We start from the raw sequence: 19326 nt of genomic DNA, 5'->3' as shown, positions 1-19326 counted from the left end.
CCTGAGCCCCAGGGGGTGGTTGTTCCAAAGTGTCAGTGTAATGGCAGCTGGACACCACTCTGGGATGGCATAGTCTGTTGTGCGGCACAGAGTGCTGCTTGAGCAGCACAGAAGGGGCATCAGGTGAGGCTCTGAAGCTTCTGGAAATTGTAGTCAATGTACCAACATGTCCAATAAAGGCTGTACCAGATGGAAAACTTAGACAAAGCATTCTGAAGTATTTACAAGAGACTTTGCGAAAGAGACTGATTCAAGTGCTTGTACCTGGGCGATGAAAGTAACTCCCCAAAGACACCTCTGGAAATCGTTAAGAAGGTAGTTTGTTTCCAAATAGTTTTAAATTTGTCTTGTTACTTCACTTTCCATTATTTCAGGGGTGGAGTATTGATATACAGCAATAATTTGTCAAGATATTTAGGTCTGCTGCTGTTTCTTCATAAAAGCATTGATAATGGCATGTTTAACTGGGTCAGCGAAGATGCTCATTGAGAGTGATGCTACAGGCATTATACAAGTGATATCAGAGACCAAGGTTGGAGGGATCCTATTCCTGCATGATGCTGGCTATTGGCCACTTGGATGACTTGAAGTCTTGATTTCTGAGGCCAGTGTGGTAAACACTTCCAGAGCCATCAATCTGAAGGTGGTGAAACTCGAACTCACTGGTGGTGGTGGTGGGATGGGAGGGTATGGCAGCGCCTAAGGGTTGTTTAGAAAGCAGTCTCTGGAACTAACAACCGAGGGTTAAAAAATAGACTGAGATAATGATGGTGCTATCTGGATGCCTGTAAGTGAATTTGATGGAATCTGGGTTGAATAGCTCTTTGAAGATACGAAACATTTTCTAATATTGATTTCACCCATGCCATATTCCATTGCCAAAGTATGCTGTTTGGCACTTTTTAAAAGTCTTTCAATAAATTCTTCTTTATCTGGTCAGGTTCAGCTACTGGACTCCTCCATTGCCTTTGCATGTTGTGAGTCCTCTGGTGTACCATATGTTAGTAGTATAAGATGATACCTTTCATCAGCTATTAAACTTGACAGGGGGGATTGTCCCGTTAGCCCAGAAGTCCCACTCTAGTGGAAGTCCCTCTCTGGAAGTATCATCATGCGGGTGACCCAAAACTCCTGCCCTAGCGGAAAGCCTATCCTGGAAGTGCGGTAGTGGTGGTTAACCAAACTTAGGCCCTAGCGGATGTGTTACCCTGGATGTGACATTGTAGGTGCTACCTGTGAGGCCCCCACAAAGCACCAGAAGCTTTTTTAAAGAGAACAATACAATAAGCCTGCTCCTTATATGGGTACTTTTGTTTCTAGGGTAGAGCTTCTGAAGGACAAGCCATGCGTGTGGAACTTGACCTGAAGCCTGGACGTATATGTGTGGAAAAACTGTTATATGTTATTCTGAAAGAGAGAATATCTGAAAACGCCCCACACAAATATTTATGGATACCTACACCCGACGCAAGAGGATTTGTAAAAGTGCAATGTGTATAGGTGAATTGTGTACCAGCATCAGTTTGCTGGCTGGGGATGAATATGGTTATGTATTCCAATACGATGCGGGATCTTTATACCTGAACCCTACAGCTGTATTACAGCAGCTTGTGGATGAGCGGTATGCAGGTTACTTCTGCATTAAAGGTCATGTTTTACAAGCCCCAGAACTATCTAAACTTTTAGATTCTACAAGTATCTGGTGTCTGCAGAGTTACAGATGTGGCGCCTGGGTGGGCGTGTATAGCGTGATTTATAATGCTGCAAAAAAAAGAACACAGCTGGTAACACTGCATCACACCCTACATGTATAATATCTGTTATAAAAATAAAATGTCATCAACCAGTCTGGCCTCTGGTTATTTTTTTGTAGTGCTTGAATGGATAACAACACGCGTTCAAGAATGCATAAAAGCTTTTATGATAAAAGCAGCATTGGGAGTTATGGGGTTGTTGATGCTCTTTATCGAAAATTACAACATGATAAACACCCCGTCGACCAACAGTGGCAAGCTGATTTAGTGGATATAAGACCTTTTGAAAAGCAGAGCAATGGTGCACGATACATCTTGAAGGTAATAGATGATTTATCAAAATGTGCTTTTGCCGAGGTCTTCAGGGATAAGACTGGTTCAAGAGTGACAGCTGCTTTCAAGCATATCTTCAGGCAGGGGAGTGTACCTGTAAAATTACAAACTGATGCTGCTAAGGAGTTTTTAAATAGACCACTCCAAAACCTTCTAAAGCAACATGGTGTGCATTATTTTATAACACACGATGAGGTTAAAGCCGCTGTTGTTGAATGTTTTAATATAACCTTGAAATCTAAACTTTGGACATATTTCAAAGTATATAATACACAATGCTTTGTTTACATATTAACCTTTTTTTTATAGATGTATATAATGCCAGCTATTACCGGTCTGTTAAAATAACTCCAAACTTTGTAACATCTGAAAACCCATTAGCAGCATGGAGAAACTTTTATTGTGAAAGGTTATCAGAGAAGATCAAGAAAACACCCTTATGCGAAGGGGACCAGGTCAGAGTAAAAGGGGTCTTTTGTAAAGATCCAAGTTAAAAGGGGTCATGATGATGCTCTACAAGTATCTAACATAAAATACCCAGTAGAGAGGACATCCTTGAAAGTCTTCAGTGTACCAGCGGGCAGTCGTGTCGCCAGTCAGGATAACTTTTTCTTGGGACAACTACCTGGAAAAATCATTATTATTGGTTTTGTTGATAACTCCGCTTTTTCAGGGGATTACGGCAGCAATCCTCTAATTATAAACATTACAACATTAACTACACTGCTCTTTTTAAGGACAGAGTCGTCATACCGGCAAAAGCCTGCAGTCCCAGTTTTTAACACAGAAATACGATGAGGGAGTATCTGGGTCTAGTCTCCATCAGCGGCAAGCACATGCGTGATAAAGGCTTTGTGATACCTCATGACGACTACAATGGGGGTTACACATTGTTGCCTTTTGATTTGAGACCCGATAATGCATCATCCGGCCATTTATTAGAAATGGTAATGTGTGCATGGATGTACGGATTGCTGCAAATTTACCAAACACTGTGAATCTTATTATTATGGCTCTATTTGGATCGGTCATAGACTCACCAACCAGCATCAGGTATTTTACGATATGTAATGGATACCTACCAGATCATGCATTTCCTGCGCAAAGACAAACATGCTATGAAAACATTCTGGGGAGTGTATTCGTGTGATAACATTCCAAGGGATATACCTGGTGAGCGGCCCGTCAACCTTGTGGGGAACACCGACCCCCAGGATCAAAAAGGCACACACTGGATAGCAATGTTTATAGACAATGGTGCAATAACTGTCTTTGATAGCCTGGGGTACTTCCTAAGCCAGGTGCTCTATTGGACTATGTTAAACATATAGCACCTGTATTACATTATAATAGAGCACAGGTGCAGCATTCTGTAGCCGTGACATGTGGTCAACACTCCTGTTACTTTTTATTTAAAATGTCTGAGAAACATTCATTGCAGGCCGTTATGCAAACGTATTCTCTTGATCCCAGACAAAATGATTGGATGGTGGAGGATTTTGTGAACAAGAGCAAATATCGCAGACCCCCTCTGAATGTATTTAGCTTTTGTCAGAAATGCACTCTTGTTACTAAACCCTAGAGATGTGTATGTGTCTAAATAAAAACACCTTGTGATTTTAAACAAAAGCCTCTTTTTCTTACTTATGTAATTTGTATTTTTTTTTAAATGCAATGCTAGACATCTTTGAAAGTATTAGACACAAAATGTTTGTTAGGTATAAATAATCAGTGTATTATATAACAAACACAGCCTTATTTTATACAGACTGGGAGGTTACCCTTATAAAAACATTTACATAAACATATATATATATATTACATGGACGCAGTAGCGTCCACGTAGTTATGGTTAAGTTGGTGTTTCCATAGGAAGAGCATTTTTTGGGTGGCTTATAACTTCGCTCCCTCTGGACGAATCCTCACCAAACTTTGCAAAAAAAAAGTATATGGCCCACTCTGAATTTTTTTGCAAAGTTTGGAGAGGTTTGGTCCAGGGGGGGCAAAGTTATAGGGGGGGGTCCCAAAACTTTTGTTTTTTCCCATAGACATAATGGGAAAAAAACTTTGCGCACGCCTACAGCCCAAACCGCTGGACGGATTTACACAAAATTTGCGGCAGGGGCTTTGTCCCGAAAGCGTGCTTTTCCAAATTTGGTGTAAATCCGTCCAGTAGTTTTTTTTAAAATGACCAAAATGTAAGGGAAAAAAATTAGTGATATCTCCGTTCGCTTCGCGGACGGACTTCCCTGTTCGCTCCGCGGACAGTGCCCTCATTGGCCGAGCGGCTTGCGCAATGTCTGCGGACACCCGACGTGATCGCTGATTGGACGGCATGGTGCGTGAAGCGCGTCAGATTTTCTGTGGTGCCCGCCATATTGCATTCGCGGACGACCGCGGACAGCGCGGTGAAACTTGGAATACAAATTGTATTTAGTGGAGTGTGTTGGTGTGTAAGAGTGTTTGGGGAGGGTGAGGGAGTATGAGATAGGTTCAATGTTCTGTTTTTTTTATATGCTAGACACTTTTGTTGTGTTCGATTTGTCTATGGACAACACGGCTGTTCTGAAATGTTCTATATAAACTAAATGGTGTGGTGTTCTGAGGACGGAGTATGTTTCCGTTTTGTTCGCAAGCAAGCTAAAGTTGAGCTAAGAACACTTGCAGTGTCCTTAAATGTTCGTACATAAACAAAATGGGGGTGTCCTGAGGACGCTGTCCGTATTGTACTCTGGCAAGTTGAATGTGTTCTAAGAACACTCGCGGTGTCCTAAAATGCTCTGATTACTTACTGGTAATCCTCATTACTCCTAGTCCTATTCTTCCTCGTCACAGTACTGACGACCCTCCTCACCCTCCCTGCGGGGAAGGTCCCATGCTCCGGCTTGGTAATATGAAACTGAGTGATGTGGATGTGGGGGAGGAGTCATAGGAATTTAAAGAAATAGAAGAAGGTCCTGTGTCGGAGGCAGGGGCCTCATGAAGTAAGTACTGGGACGAGGAAGAGTGGACGTGGAGGTAATGTTTGCAATTAAACAAAATGGGGGTGTTCTGAGAACGCTGTTCGTATTGTTCGTTGTCAGGTTGAAAGTGTTTTAAGAACCCTCCTTATGTCCGTTGACATTACAATTTCCTATGGCCCTTACCTGACTTTTTGTCCACTAAACAAACGATAAATCAGGTTGCTGCGCGTCGACATTATGTGATAATCCTATTACTTGCCCCATCGACCTGGCTGACCTGCTTTTGTGACACTAAATCATATCTCCCGCCCCTAAGCCTGACATTATCAAAGCATTCATATTCCCCGTCTCTCTCCGTGACGGTACAGGGTGCGTAGCCAAACACGCCCAGTCGTCTACAGTCCTACGCAACTTTACACAGAACCCGGAAAACAACACAGATCATCTCACAACACAGTGCGCAACAATTCGGAATATGAAACTGTGATTTAAAAGCAAACTGCAAGATTGTACATTTCGTAAAGTACTTTTATTTGACATCAAATGTTTAGAGAATATTCAGCGATTTGCATTTGTCTTTGCTGTCGATCTGCAAAAGTTCATCTTGAGTCACGCACTGTTCCTTTACGGTTCGTACGCGACTTTACACAGAACCTGGAAAACAACACAGATCATCTCACAACACAGTGCGCCACAATTGGGAATATGAAACTGTGATTTCAAAGCAAACAGCAAGATTGTACATTTCGTAAAGTACTTTTAATTGACATCAAATGTTTAGAGAATATTCAGCAATTTGCATTTGTCTTTGCTGTCGATCCGCAAAAGTTCATCTTGAGTCACGCGCTGTTCCACTATGGTGGCACTGATAATCGGAAGGCTGTTCCAACAACGAGGCATTAGACCGCCATATGGTTGGTATGTTGCTTCTAGCCGCCAATACCACGTAAGGGCATATTAGTCCTTGACGATTGTCCCATAAAATGGTGAGGGTCATGAAGTTGTTTAGAAGTAGCTGCACCTGGCAGTTGAAAAATCCGTCGGCCCGTGTGTGAAAATCATGGCATGGACAGTACGGGAGGACATACCTGTTTTAAAAAACATAAATTAGTCTCACCAGCCGATCTTCATTAAAAATATTCATTTTATTTATTAGGGCGTGAAACTATTTGCTAGCGAGGATAGTGCAATGGAGTATGTTAACTTATTCCCATTAACCCACCCTCTGTCCTCTGCATTTTTCCGAACCCTCTAGGCGACAGGGGACCAATTCGGCGGTGATAGTGCGGTAGAGAACACTATGCCACATTGAACGAACAAGTACAACTTAGCCAGGCTTTAACGCCACGCTATTGTTATTATATTCCGGTATAAAATAATCTAAAGGGTTACTTACATTATATTGGCATTTTCCATTGTCTAAGCGTAGTGCAGTCCCAAAATACGACTCCGCCTGTGCCAACGATCTTTCTCATATTGATATAATTAATAAAAGTGGTTTTGTTTCAGAAATTTCATCCTTATTGTGTCTTACGTTTTTGCAACACTCCTTCAAAAGAAGTCTTTTAGCACGATCCCTGTCTGTCAAGGTCAAAAAACAATAGAACCTTATAGTGTGAGTCGTGGGCCTCACCGGCACGCGAGCAAAAAATGGAAGCAGCTGACCTTCACTGTAAACGACCATAAATTCTTAGTTTGCAACATTCTGTGTACAGCCATCTCTGAGAAATTGCTTTTTACACTCCATCTTTGTATATTGTTTGCGTGCTAATAAAAAAATGTTGTTAAAGGGACGTTATGGTTCCAAGTAAAACCAAAAAAAAACCTGAAATTCGCCTGTTATGGTAAGCTAAGCAACCATAACTCGCGCCACCACCGTGCACTGCTAAGACTAACACCCAGGACATCAAAGATGACATCACAAATGTCACTGATGACATCACTGATGACATCACATTGAAAGGGGCCCCTAGGGGTCCCTCGTGCTATGGAAACAAGGCAATGCCCATACACGAAAAGATGCGCCAGACACGAGGTTCAAATTCCCAATGCTAGGGTTTATTGCAAGCAAAAAATAGTATCAATTGGCCAATTCTGATCTCACGCCCCGCGACGTGAGTTTCCTAGACCTCGAGGCACGCAAGACAGCAAATTACGTACATCAGTTACATATATACAAAATGCATATCATAGAATCAGCAATGTCATGTTTAACACCCCTCTTTATTAAGTTCCTTTGAACTCGGGATGACGATGGACATATCCGACGAGTATGACGATTATGACACTTTCGATGTCTATTCTAGTAACAATGTGAAATTAGAAAGTGCAGAGGCATCTTTTAGTTGTTGAACAGAACACAGTGGTTCTGTTCTTGGAAGCAAGCTGCACACGGGGGAAGAGCCACGTTCCAAGCTTTGCTATCTATGAGGTACTATTCGTGTCCTGGGAGCCGACACGTTCTAAAGGGTTTTGCGAAGGGGGGGCCGTAGGAAGAGCATAATTCAAGCCTTTAGCTGTTTTATTCTAACATATTCTACCATTGTACGAGACTGGCTGGCAGCTGTGAAGTGATTAAATGCCCTGCAGCTCTCTCCCAAGGCTACAGAGAGGGAGCGTGGGCATTCCTCTCTGGGCTACTAATGAAGAGTTTCAACAAACTCTTCAGTCCCGCGACCTTGTCCTTTCATATTCAGACAACAATGTTAACAGTTGAGCAGAGTAAGCAGAATCCGCAAGAATTGCAAGCTGCAAGCAGTTTTTAGACAGAAAGCAATGAGCAATGGCTAACAAGCAAAATGGCGATTCTTGCTACATTTAAAATGGCTGCTCGTTGGTCAAGCATAGCAATTTATATTTCTATAATTCGGTGCATAAGACGGTTGGCCCACGGCCATCAAGTTACGTCTATCATTCAAATGAAGGGTATTCATTTTTCCAGATTGACAAACCCTCCTTTTGGCCGTATGCCAAACGTCTTATTTATTCATTGAATCCTCCTCCAATGAGGATAAATCTGGGGTATCCATGTCTGAACCATCTTCATCATTAATGTCTATCGCCATGAATTGTTTTACTGTTTTTGTTTCCTCAGTGTCTCTGTTATTTCGGCCATGCGTTTGTTTTCCTCTTGACACCATGCGCATACATCCCTTAGTACATCCATCAGTTATTTCAGTGCAGACTATTGGTAAGCATTGTATGCAACAGCAGCATGTTATGAATATCCCAAGTATCATCATTAGTATCGAAATTAACTTCCATCCCCAAGACCGCAATAATCCCCAAAACCAGGATCCTATCCCCCAACCCCCTTCTTCAGTAGAGTGTGGAATTTATGACATGTAATTTCCGGATCGCTTTAAATATCGTAGGGGAGTAGTCATCTATATATACACAGCATGCAGTTTTCACGAGTTTGCAAACTCCCCCACGATCAACTAATATTATATCGAGATTCATCCTGTTTTGAAGTGCCATTAGTCTTATTCCTTTTTCTTCTAACGTCATATTCAATAAAATATCCGTTGTGGAATCTATTGTTTTTTGTAATATTCCAGACAGTTTTCTTATATTGTAAGAATTTTCTATTTGGGACAAGAACGGTATAAATGATTTGGCTATATCCATTGCTATCATTCCATCCTCGCTACTCCTTTGAGTTCTACCTTTTGTTCGTTTGGCTACTTCTGCTGTCTCCAAGAGGAACACTCCTGGAAACAGTAGAGCTAGGTAGCATGTACCTCCCCAGTTCCTAGGTAACCATGGATATGCTGTTTCTCCACATATAAAGTAAACAGGGTCTCCTACGTACACGGGTTCTATTTCGTGTTTTAAAACCACTGTGTTCAGGTAGTTACTTTATAGGAACCCTTTTTCTGTAGACATAGGGGAGCAGTTTTAGGGCTGTGATCCATTGTATAGGCAGGGGGCACAGCATCTTTGTTCCATTCATCCCTCATTCGAAATTTCATTACTGATGTTTTTTCTGCTGGCGGGGTTGGTCTATTTTGCCTATGTAATCTATCTAGTCTTGTTATCTTTCGTGTATTCTTTCTCATGGGTTCTAGTGCAAACACGCAAGCTTTTTGGAATATGGAACAACCCACAGGTCTCATGATCACTTCCTCAAATTCATTCATACTGGTTTCATCTAGCAGACCCATATTACTCTTGTTCCATTTCCCAAAGAACATTGCACTTAATGTTACCTCACATGAATAAATCAATGGCAACGGTTGTACATACCAGCCTATCCCTTTCCCACCGTGCTGTGGTAAATGGGCGCAAACCCAGCAATCTTTTTTCTTTAAAACCGCATGGGTCATGTTCATGATGAGCAACAATGTATTGTTGCCGTATCCTTCTCTATGTCTCTCTTCCATTGGGGCAAAGTACCAGTGATTACATGAACCGGGCTTTCAGTAGCTGCTTTTGGCAAAAGTGTTTCTAATGGGTGTACGTACTCCAGGAACCATAGTGTAATAGCTGTTATTGTTGGTACTATCATACTTAAGAAACACAGGACCAATGTCCAAATCAGTACCGTATTCCTTTTACCATGCTTTTTCCCTAAATTTACAGTCTCTAAATCTATTGAGGCCGATTCATGGAATAAATGTGCGCCGAAAATCCCGGCGCAGAGGGGCCAATACGTGCGCTGCGCCGAAAATCAGCGCAAAGCGCAGGGAAACCAGCGCACGTCGATTCATGGAAGTCCGTGCGCAAGAAAAGCAGAGGACGTGCGCCGAAAAAGCGCGCGGCGCAGGCCGGCGCACAGGTCAACCAACGTCGTGCGCCACGGCCACTGCGCCATCACTCCGAGCGCAGCGCACAGCTCTAAAGTAGGCGGAACACAGGGCGGGACACTCGGAATGGGGAATAAAATGGGGCACAACACTCGGAATGGGGAAGAATGTGGGCGGCACGGGGAAAGTTCAGGAGGCAAGTGCGCGGAACGCCCACACGCTCGCATACAACACGTATTCATGGAATAGAATAGGGCAAAAAAGCGCACGCTCAAAGCAGCGCACAGGCACAAACAGGCACAAACACGACCGCCACAAGAAAGCAGGCGGTAGCGTGTCTGCGCCTGCAAGAAATGTGCGCTAAAAGGCGCGCCAACAAATAGCACCTATATACAGACATAACCAATGTACAATACTGTTGCCCTCCTGGACAAATGACGTACAAAGGGGTACCCACAAACACAGACACGCGCAGAGAGAAAAAATAAACGTGTGCGTGCATACCGGGGTGCGCGGTAAGTTCCACACGCGATATGGGCTGGGCGGGTACGTGGATTGCAGGGGTGCGCGGGAAGTTCCACACGCGATATGGCAGGGAACGTGGATTCGAGGGGTGCGCGGGAAGTTGCACACGCGAAATGGGCGGGTACGTGGATTTCAGGGGCGCGCGGGAAGTCCCACACGCGATATGGCAGGGAACGTGGATTCGAGGGGTGCGCGGGAAGTTGCACACGCGAAATGGCCGGGTACGTGGCTTTCAGGGGCGCGCGGGAAGTCCCACACGCGATATGGCAGGGAACGTGGATTCGAGGGGTGCGCGGGAAGTTGCACACGCGATATGGCCGGGTACGTGGTTTTCAGGGGCGCGCGGGAAGTTCCACACGCGACATGGCCGGGTACGTGGATTTCTGGGGCGCGCGGGAAGTTCCACACGCGATATGGCCGGGTACGTGGATTTCTGGGGCGCGCGGGAAGTTCCACACGCGATATGGCAGGGAACGTGGATTCGAGGGGTGCGCGGGAAGTTGCACACGCGAAATGGCCGGGTACGTGGTTATCAGGGGCGCGCGGGAAGTTCCACACGCGATATGGCAGGGAACGTGGATTCGAGGGGTGCGCGGGAAGTTGCACACGCGAAATGGCCGGGTACGTGGTTTTCAGGGGCGCGCGGGAAGTTCCACACGCGATATGGCCGGGTACGTGGATTTCTGGGGCGCGCGGGAAGTTCCACACGCGATATGGCAGGGAACGTGGATTCGAGGGGTGCGCGGGAAGTTGCACACGCGAAATGGCCGGGTACGTGGTTTTCAGGGGCGCGCGGGAAGTTCCACACGCGATATGGCCGGGTACGTGGATTGCAGGAGTGCGCTGGAAGTTGCACACGCGAAATGGCCGGGTACGTGGATTACTGGGGCGCGCGGGAAGTTCCACACGCGATATGGCAGGGAACGTGGATTTGAGGGGTGCGCGGGAAGTTGCACACGCGATTTGGCTGTGAGCTCCCAGGCATTACCTGTACACCCTCCACGGCCCCTGCAGGCAGCACACACCACAGGGAACTACCCTGCACACCTGCTCATGTCTCCCACCACCCCCACCCCCAGCACTGTGGGCAACCTGCCAGCAGGCCCCCACCCATGGCCAACCCATGTCTCCCACCACCCCCACCCCCAGCACTGTGGGGAACCTGCCAGCAGGCCCCCACCCATGGCCAACCCATGTCTCCCACCACCCCCACCCCCAGCACTGTGGGCAACCTGCCAGCAGGCCCCCACCCATGGCCAACCCATGTCTCCCACCACCCCCACCCCCAGCACTGTGGGCAACCTGCCAGCAGGCCCCCACCCATGGCCAACCCATGTCTCCCACCACCCCCAGCACTGTGGGCAACCTGCCAGCAGGCCCCCACCCATGGCCAACCCATGTCTCCCACCACCCCCACCCCCAGCACTGTGGGGAACCTGCCAGCAGGCCCCCACCCATGGCCAACCCATGTCTCCCACCACCCCCACCCCCAGCACTGTGGGCAACCTGCCAGCAGGCCCCCACCCATGGCCAACCCATGTCTCCCACCACCCCCACCCCCAGCACTGTGGGCAACCTGCCAGCAGGCCCCCACCCATGGCCAACCCATGTCTCCCACCACCCCCACCCCCAGCACTGTGGGCAACCTGCCAGCAGGCCCCCACCCATGGCCAACCCATGTCTCCCACCACCCCCAACCCCCCATCCACCTGGGGCACCCTCCACCAGGCCCCCACCCATGTCCCCCTGGCCCTGACGATACACAATAATGGCAGTAATGACCAGCATACCCAGCACAAACACCCAGGCAAGGATTGCATGCACCCACATAGTGAATGCAATCACATGACACAACCCCAAAGGCAAGTAAGCAAAAGAACACATGGCCGCCACACACACATACACAATGGGTGCAAGTCAATGTCAAAACCCATATCATGGCATGTAAGAAACCAAAGAAAAAATGACACAAGTGTAAGATAATATCAAAATGTATTAAAAATAAAAATAAAGTAAACTCTGACAACTATCTGGTAAAGCAAATAAAAGGTCCATGTCCGGGAACAAAAATGAGAAACCAAAAAACAAAGGATAGAAAAAAGAATAGATTTTGTCCAAAGTAAACACATGTAGAATGAAATGAAAGATAAACCATTACGACATGGTGTGACCAATATGAAAGTTAAAAAATTAATCTCACAAAAAATAACTATATTTACAGGATTGTTCAAGGGTCCATGAGCCCAACACCACAAATTAAACCTAATACTAACTATCTAAAAAAATATGTACAAAGAAGTGGCCATTGTCCAAGCGGTCCAAAAAAAAAAAATTAAATAAAGGAAACCTAGCACTAACTAACTAAAAAACTATATACAAAGGCAGCGGGCTAGTCCTGCGGCTCACTTGGTGATGCTGGCCAGGGCATCCTCGAACTCCACGTCAATGTCCTGGAGGCGGGACTCAGTCCTGGCCCCGAGGTCTCGCAGGGACAACCCCATGTGCTCTCCAAATTCCCTGCGAGCCTCCTCGAGGCACTCAGCCCGCCTCAATGCCTGATGCATGGAGATCTCCGCCCTGGCCATGGCGAGCCGCTCCTCTTCCGCCCGCTGCCGCTCCGCACCTATCCGCTGGCCAAACTCCTCCCACACGGAACACACCGCCATGCCAGGGTTGCCCTGCCCTCCGGCCGATGCCTGCCCCTCCGATCTTGATGGCCCTGAGCCATGATGCCTCCCACGTCGAGCCCGCTGCTGCCTGCGACGCCACTGCCTCTGCCAGCACGACGGCATCCAGGCTGATGGTAACCACCGACGCCGTCGTGCACGTGCCCTGCCCGATGATGCCGGCACATCTTCCATCTGCTGGGGTCCACTTGCTGTGTCGTCCACCCCTGCTGGACCTCCGACTCCCAACTGTGGCAGGGATGGGATCCCCACCGAGCTGGCTGCATTGGTCGGGGCAGGTCCACAGGGGGCCATGGTGGCATCTGGGCCGGAAGACGGCAAGGAGAACGACTGGTGGATAGCCTGCACAGAGGAGGAGAGGGCCGTCAGATTGGCCAACACATGCAGGAACCCCCCGAACATGGCCGATCCCAATTGGGCCACGTCGGCACGGTGCACTTCGTGATGACGTGCGTGCTCCTCCCGGGAAGCACGCACGGCATCACGAATCACAGCCGTGCGCATCGCGACCCCAATCAGGACCTGCTCCACTCGGCCAGGGGTTCCCACGGCCGCAGGTGGAGGGGAGTCAGTTGACATGGACATCCCCTCTACCTGCGGACGGGCCTGGGACGGGGCATCCCTGCTGGTGCATGGTGGTGCACTCACAGGGTCAGGGACAGCGACATGCACAGGCCCCTCCACGGTGACCTGTGCTGCCTCCTGCCCCTGGCCCTGGACTGCACCACTTGCACCAGCAGGGATGCTCCCACCAGGGCCCATGTGTGCACCAGTGTCGGCCTCCTCCTCCTCTGTGCAAACCACCAACCTGGATGGCTCCTCACCGTCTCCCGCCGTAGCAGGCCCCTGTGGGGGCTCACCCACCCCTTCCGCTGCAGCCGTGGGGGCATCCCCGCCGCCTTGCTCCACAGCGCCGTCTCCGCCCTCTTCTTCACTAGCCGCTGCGTAGAGGGAGACAAAGAACACAAGCATCAGGCTACTGTACAATGGTCCCCTAGACAGGAAGCAATAGCAGATGAGCACCCCTGTCAAAGTACACTTCCATCATGTCCCTCCACAACACATGGGTCAGTCCAGGCAAAACACACACAGTAACAGGCATGGTGCATGCCATGCACATTTCCATGCATGTCCAATTGACTCTTGAAACATTCAATGAAATGTAACTCACATGCATCATGGCTCATGCATATCACATGCACACACTACACCTCAGTCACATCCATCTGGCCACAATCACACCAAACACAGGCAAAACAAGGGTAAGGTGGGTGCGTCACTGAATCTGTGCATTGTCACACACATGAGTCATGCATCCATGGCATGCACAAGTCACAGACATGCAGGTCAGGCACACAGACATGGCTACCATATATGTACCTGGCATCAGCACCCATCCTCACCCCCATCCATGTCCAGGTACAGAGACTGGCATGCTCTCATGTCCCAAATCTGCATAGTGCTCCCCATGCCGCATTTCTACACATGCAACAACCATGTGGGTCACACATCACTGGTCGCACATGCATTACCATGATGTCCCAGCACACATACATGCATACATGGCACATGGCACACATACAGGCAAGTATCATAGAACCAGCACACCGCAACATGCCCTGTCTCACACAGTGATGCTTGGACACTTACCGCTCAACTCCAGACGGGTCTCCCTCTCAAGGATCTGGGCGTGGAGCGCTGGGCGTACGCGTTCCAGGACCCTCTTCTGGATGGAACTCATGTGGCCCCGGCCCCCCTCCACGAGGCGCCGGGCCTTCACAAGGGTCCTGGACCTCAAGTCCTCCCAGCGCTTCTTGATCTTCAAGACGTTGCGGGTTGCCACCCCCTCCGCGTTGATGGCAACCACACAGTCGGCCCAGATCCTCTCCCGTCCTTCCTTGCTGGCGCGGGACGATCCAAAGAGGGCATCATACTGCCCCAGGACATGCTCCACCAGGACACCAACTTCGGTGGCAGTGAAGCTGGTGCCCCTCTGCCCCTCTGGCCTGGGGTTGCCACTGGTGCCAGATGTAGAAGTGCCCGACATGGCAACCCCAGAGGCAGGTGTGGGTGGGCAACTGGGTCCTGGGGCTGGGCTGTGGAGCGATGTAATCCCAGTTGGGAGTCTTCAGTTCCAGCAGGGGTGGACACAGCAACTGGACCCCTGCAGATGGCTGATGTGCAGGCACCAAATGGCAGGGCACGGTGGCAGCAGGCAGGCAGGCAGGCAGCAGCAGATAGCACGTGGGAGGCTGCTCAGGGCACTTGGGGGGCAGTAACTCGGCCTTCGGGGCAGGAGCGTGGTGTTCCGTGTGTTTTCGGGTGGCCAGCTTGATACGGAGTGATTTGGCACGTGAAATTCCTGCACGTCAGCGTGAAATCCGAGGAAAGGCCCTTAGCGCGTAAGTGCGTCAGCACGCATACGCGATTCTATTGGACCAGAGTCCCTCATCGCGTAAGCGCGTCTGACGTGATCCGCACGGGCGTTCCCCACTCAGCACGTGAAGACGGAGCACACGTGGAAATCCTGCACGTCAGAGTGTCATCGCGTGTAATTGGCCAAAAGTGCGCGTACACGCCATTGGCCTATGTACGTGTATTTCATCGCGTGTAATTGCCCAAAAGTGCGCTTACACGCCATTGGCCTATATACGTGTATTTCAGGGGCGCGCGGCCACTTACACAGGCAAGTACGTCAGCGCACCTGTATGCCTGCAGCGTGGGAATTTCCACACGCGATTGGAGTGGGAACCCGATTCCAGGGGTGCGAGGCTCACACGCTGCCTACTACACGCGCAAGGCATTAATTTGCGCACTTTTCAATAAACAAGCCAGATGCCAGGATGAACATACCGTTCCTAGCAGCAGTGGCAGTGGGCTACCAAAGGAGGATGAGGAGGAGAGTCAGGGCCAGAATATTCACACCCAGAACCAGCCTATTCGGGATGCCTGATGACCAGGTGTATGGGAGGTACAGGTTTCCAGCACACATCATACTGGACCTGGTCAGTGAGTGGGAGGATGACCTCACATCACCCACCCTGTGCTCCCAAGCACTCAGCCCCCTGCAGAAGGTCCTGAATGTACTGCACTTCTTGGCCACTGGATCCTTTCAGCGGACAAGTGCCATAGTGGGTGGTGTGTCACAGGCCACGCAGTCACGCTGCCTACACCAGGTCTTGAACATCATCACTGCACGGCCTTCAGTCCGCAGGCACATATATCTCCCCAGGACTCATGCAGAAAGGCGGACGTGCATCCAGGAATTCTATGGTGTGGCTCAATTCCCCAAAGTGCTTGGTGCAATTGACTGCACACATGTGGCTCTACGTCCACCCAGGGCAACAGAGCAAATCTATAGAAACCGCAAGCACTGGCATTCCATCAACGTCCAAGTTGTATGCAATGCCAAGGGAATCATCACATCAGTATATGCCAACTATCCAGGGTCCACCCACGACAGCTTCATCTACAGAATGTCTACCCTATGCCGGGACCTAGAGGCTGGCCAGCATGGAGATACATGGCTGCTTGGTGAGCATGAATGCCACTCCACATGCATGCATGTCAGATACTGGGTCATGACACAACACCACTAATGATACCCATCACCACCTCCGCAGGGGACAGTGCCTACCCTATCAGCCCCCACATGATGACCCCAATCCGGAACCCCACCACGCCACCCCAGGTAAGGTACAACACAGCCCACATTGCTACACGGGGCATAGTGGAGCGCACATTCGGAGTGCTCAAGTCACGCTTTCGCTCCCTTGACCGTTCTGGCGGGCAGCTGTTATATGCTCCCCGAATAGTGTGCAGGATCATAGTGGCAGCATGTGTCCTGCACAACGTTGCAACACGCCGGGGCCTGCCCGTGGACATGGTGGTGCCCCCACATCCACAACCACATGCACGCCCGCTGCGCATGGGAGGGGAAAGGGCACGGGGGGAGGCAGCCCGTACGCAACTGGTGGCCAACTTCTTCACCTAGGAATCACAGTGCTGGCTAGTGCACACTGCTCTGGCACATACCATCTGACAATCAATGATGACTCTACCTGACAATGTCTGAAAATTACTTGACAATGAACTGTCAGATACACATCAGCCTGAGATTGTTAACATGGAAGTGTCAATATGTGTGCACCCCTAGCTACACATACACCAGCTATGCATCACAACGCAAAGACACAACTCCATCAATCTAAAATGCATTGCCACAGGCGATTCACTACATGACAACATTGCCATGTCACCCACTCCCTTCACAGTCCCGCCACTGAGGACACCATGTCATGGTATGTGACAGCAAACAAACTGGCCATCACAACATGACACCAGTGTCACAAATAGCAGTGCCCCAAATGGAACATAGCCGCACTTGAGCAGCTAACCGCCCTGGAGCCACTACTACACACCTGTGTAAGAGTAATTTCTATCAAATTACACACCAACCCACCCTGAAGCCCACCCAAACAAGACACATTGCATGTAATCAATGGTAGTCTCATTACCTGATTCAGCTGGTATGTCCTCACCGTCCAGATGTACAGTGATGGCGCCATGCAAAAGTGTCAGTGCACATCTACCGACATGTAGTGTGACTCCAGAGAGTATGCCCTTGTGAAGATCTGTGTGAAATACCTGCAAAACATGAGCAACATATGTAAGTAGAGGCACATATCATACCATCATGCATAGTTAGGTGCAACAACAATGAACACTATGAATGTCTACACAGTATTGACTATGGACTGGCCAACAGCTCATGGGAGTCCAATGTCACCGTGTAATTTGCTGTCACTTGGGCACACCCTTTGCAAGCCCATGGAAAGGGAAGCAGGAGGGGTGTGGATGTCTGCTACCCAAGCATCGAAACCAAACTCAGGACAAGCCTGCATGTGCCCAGCCACAATACAGTGTATGCCCAGGTACCCACACAAGGCAACACTCTTGCAAAATAAAAATGAAAAAGAGAAAAAATGGCCATGAAAGGGCCGGCGGGGGGGGGGGGGGGCCACCTATGAGGTCCGAGGACAGGATGCACGCCACAATCCACCTGTGTGGATCATGGGAAAGGAAAACACCCCATAGGCTCGTGGCCCACACGGCTACTCTGTTGTGGGAGATGAGTCGCTATGGCTCTGCCCAGACCCTGCAGCTGACTCTGGAGGTGGGGGAGCTGCCTCAGAAGATGGTGTGACAATGGGAGGCAGCCCACGCAAAGCACGAGTTTGCTCCTCCATGGCTGCAAGCAGGCAGGTCTGGTAGTTCTGGTTCTGGGTTATAATCATGCGGAGGTCCCCATGCAGTAACTCCCGGGATGACCTGACCTCCGCACGAGTTGCCTGCATCTCGGCCGAGAGCGTCCATGTCAGACGCTCCAGCTGCTCCTCTGTCCTTCTATGGGATGAAGCCTCAAGCTCTAACAGGGTCGACCTGAGGTGACGGAGTTCTTCCCTCAGGGCTTCCCTGTGGCGCTGGGACTCCATGGAAAGTGATTCCCCCAGAGTCGCCAGTGCCGCCCGCCTGTCCATGTTGGACGCCAACATATCCTCCCTGTGTGCCTGGCAGATGGACTCTGTAGCCTGCTCCAGTCGCTCCATCAGCCTTTCTGGGGGGACAATGGAAGTGGCCACCCTATCCATGGCCTGTGCAATCATCTCGGATGATGCTGCCTGTTGGGTGGCCATACCGTAGATGGATTGCTCCCATACGGTATTGCCAGGTGGCATACGGCCACCACGTTGACGGGCACCACACCTGCCTGGGGCAAGGCGGACTGCGCCTTGCTGTGCCGGCAAGGCCTCAGGCTGCAGGACTGCATTCCCTCTCTGATCTGCAGCCCCAGGAACAGGATCAGAGATTGGGTGGTGTGGCCCTGCATCCGTAACCACCGGAGGCTGATCTGCCGACACTGACATCCCCATTGAGGCCAATGGCCTGGCTGCAGGTGGGTCGGACAGAGGAGATTCTCTCCCAAGAACACTCACCTGCGACTGCACATAGGTGTCATCCTCCGAGTCTACACCTGAATACTGCTCGGGGGAGGAACCCCCAGAGACACCCCTCGACAGCACGGCCTGCAGCACTTGTGGGTTTTCACCCACAAACACACCACGTCCCTCACTTGTGGTAGGTCGGCCCGGGTTGCCCTCCTGGGACGGCTCCACCACCACATCCCCAGCATCAACAAGTGCTTCGTCCCCTGCAAAGACATGAAAGAGAAAAATGGAAACAGGCATTAGCACCATGGCATGCAACAAGGGCTGATGAACAACATAGGCAGTAGTCCTACGACACATGTCCTACA

The 19326-nt window shown here is 49.5% G+C and overlaps 1 long non-coding RNA gene across 1 annotated transcript in view; it reads right to left on the bottom strand.

Annotated features, from left to right (window-relative positions):
- Positions 1-5787: 5787 nt before the first annotated feature.
- Positions 5788-19326, bottom strand: part of LOC138498695 (uncharacterized) — a 198264-nt gene continuing 184725 nt past the window's right edge. The window contains exon 3 of the long non-coding RNA XR_011278840.1: positions 5788-6138. This is a non-coding gene — a long non-coding RNA (uncharacterized lncRNA). The remainder of the gene's footprint in view (positions 6139-19326) is intronic.

This window comes from Ambystoma mexicanum, chromosome 5q (genome assembly GCF_040938575.1).
Source record: "Ambystoma mexicanum isolate Mex_15411 chromosome 5q, UKY_AmexF1_1, whole genome shotgun sequence".
NCBI classification, from domain to species: domain Eukaryota; kingdom Metazoa; phylum Chordata; class Amphibia; order Caudata; family Ambystomatidae; genus Ambystoma; species Ambystoma mexicanum.
This window is presented reverse-complemented; position numbering and strand designations above follow the sequence as displayed.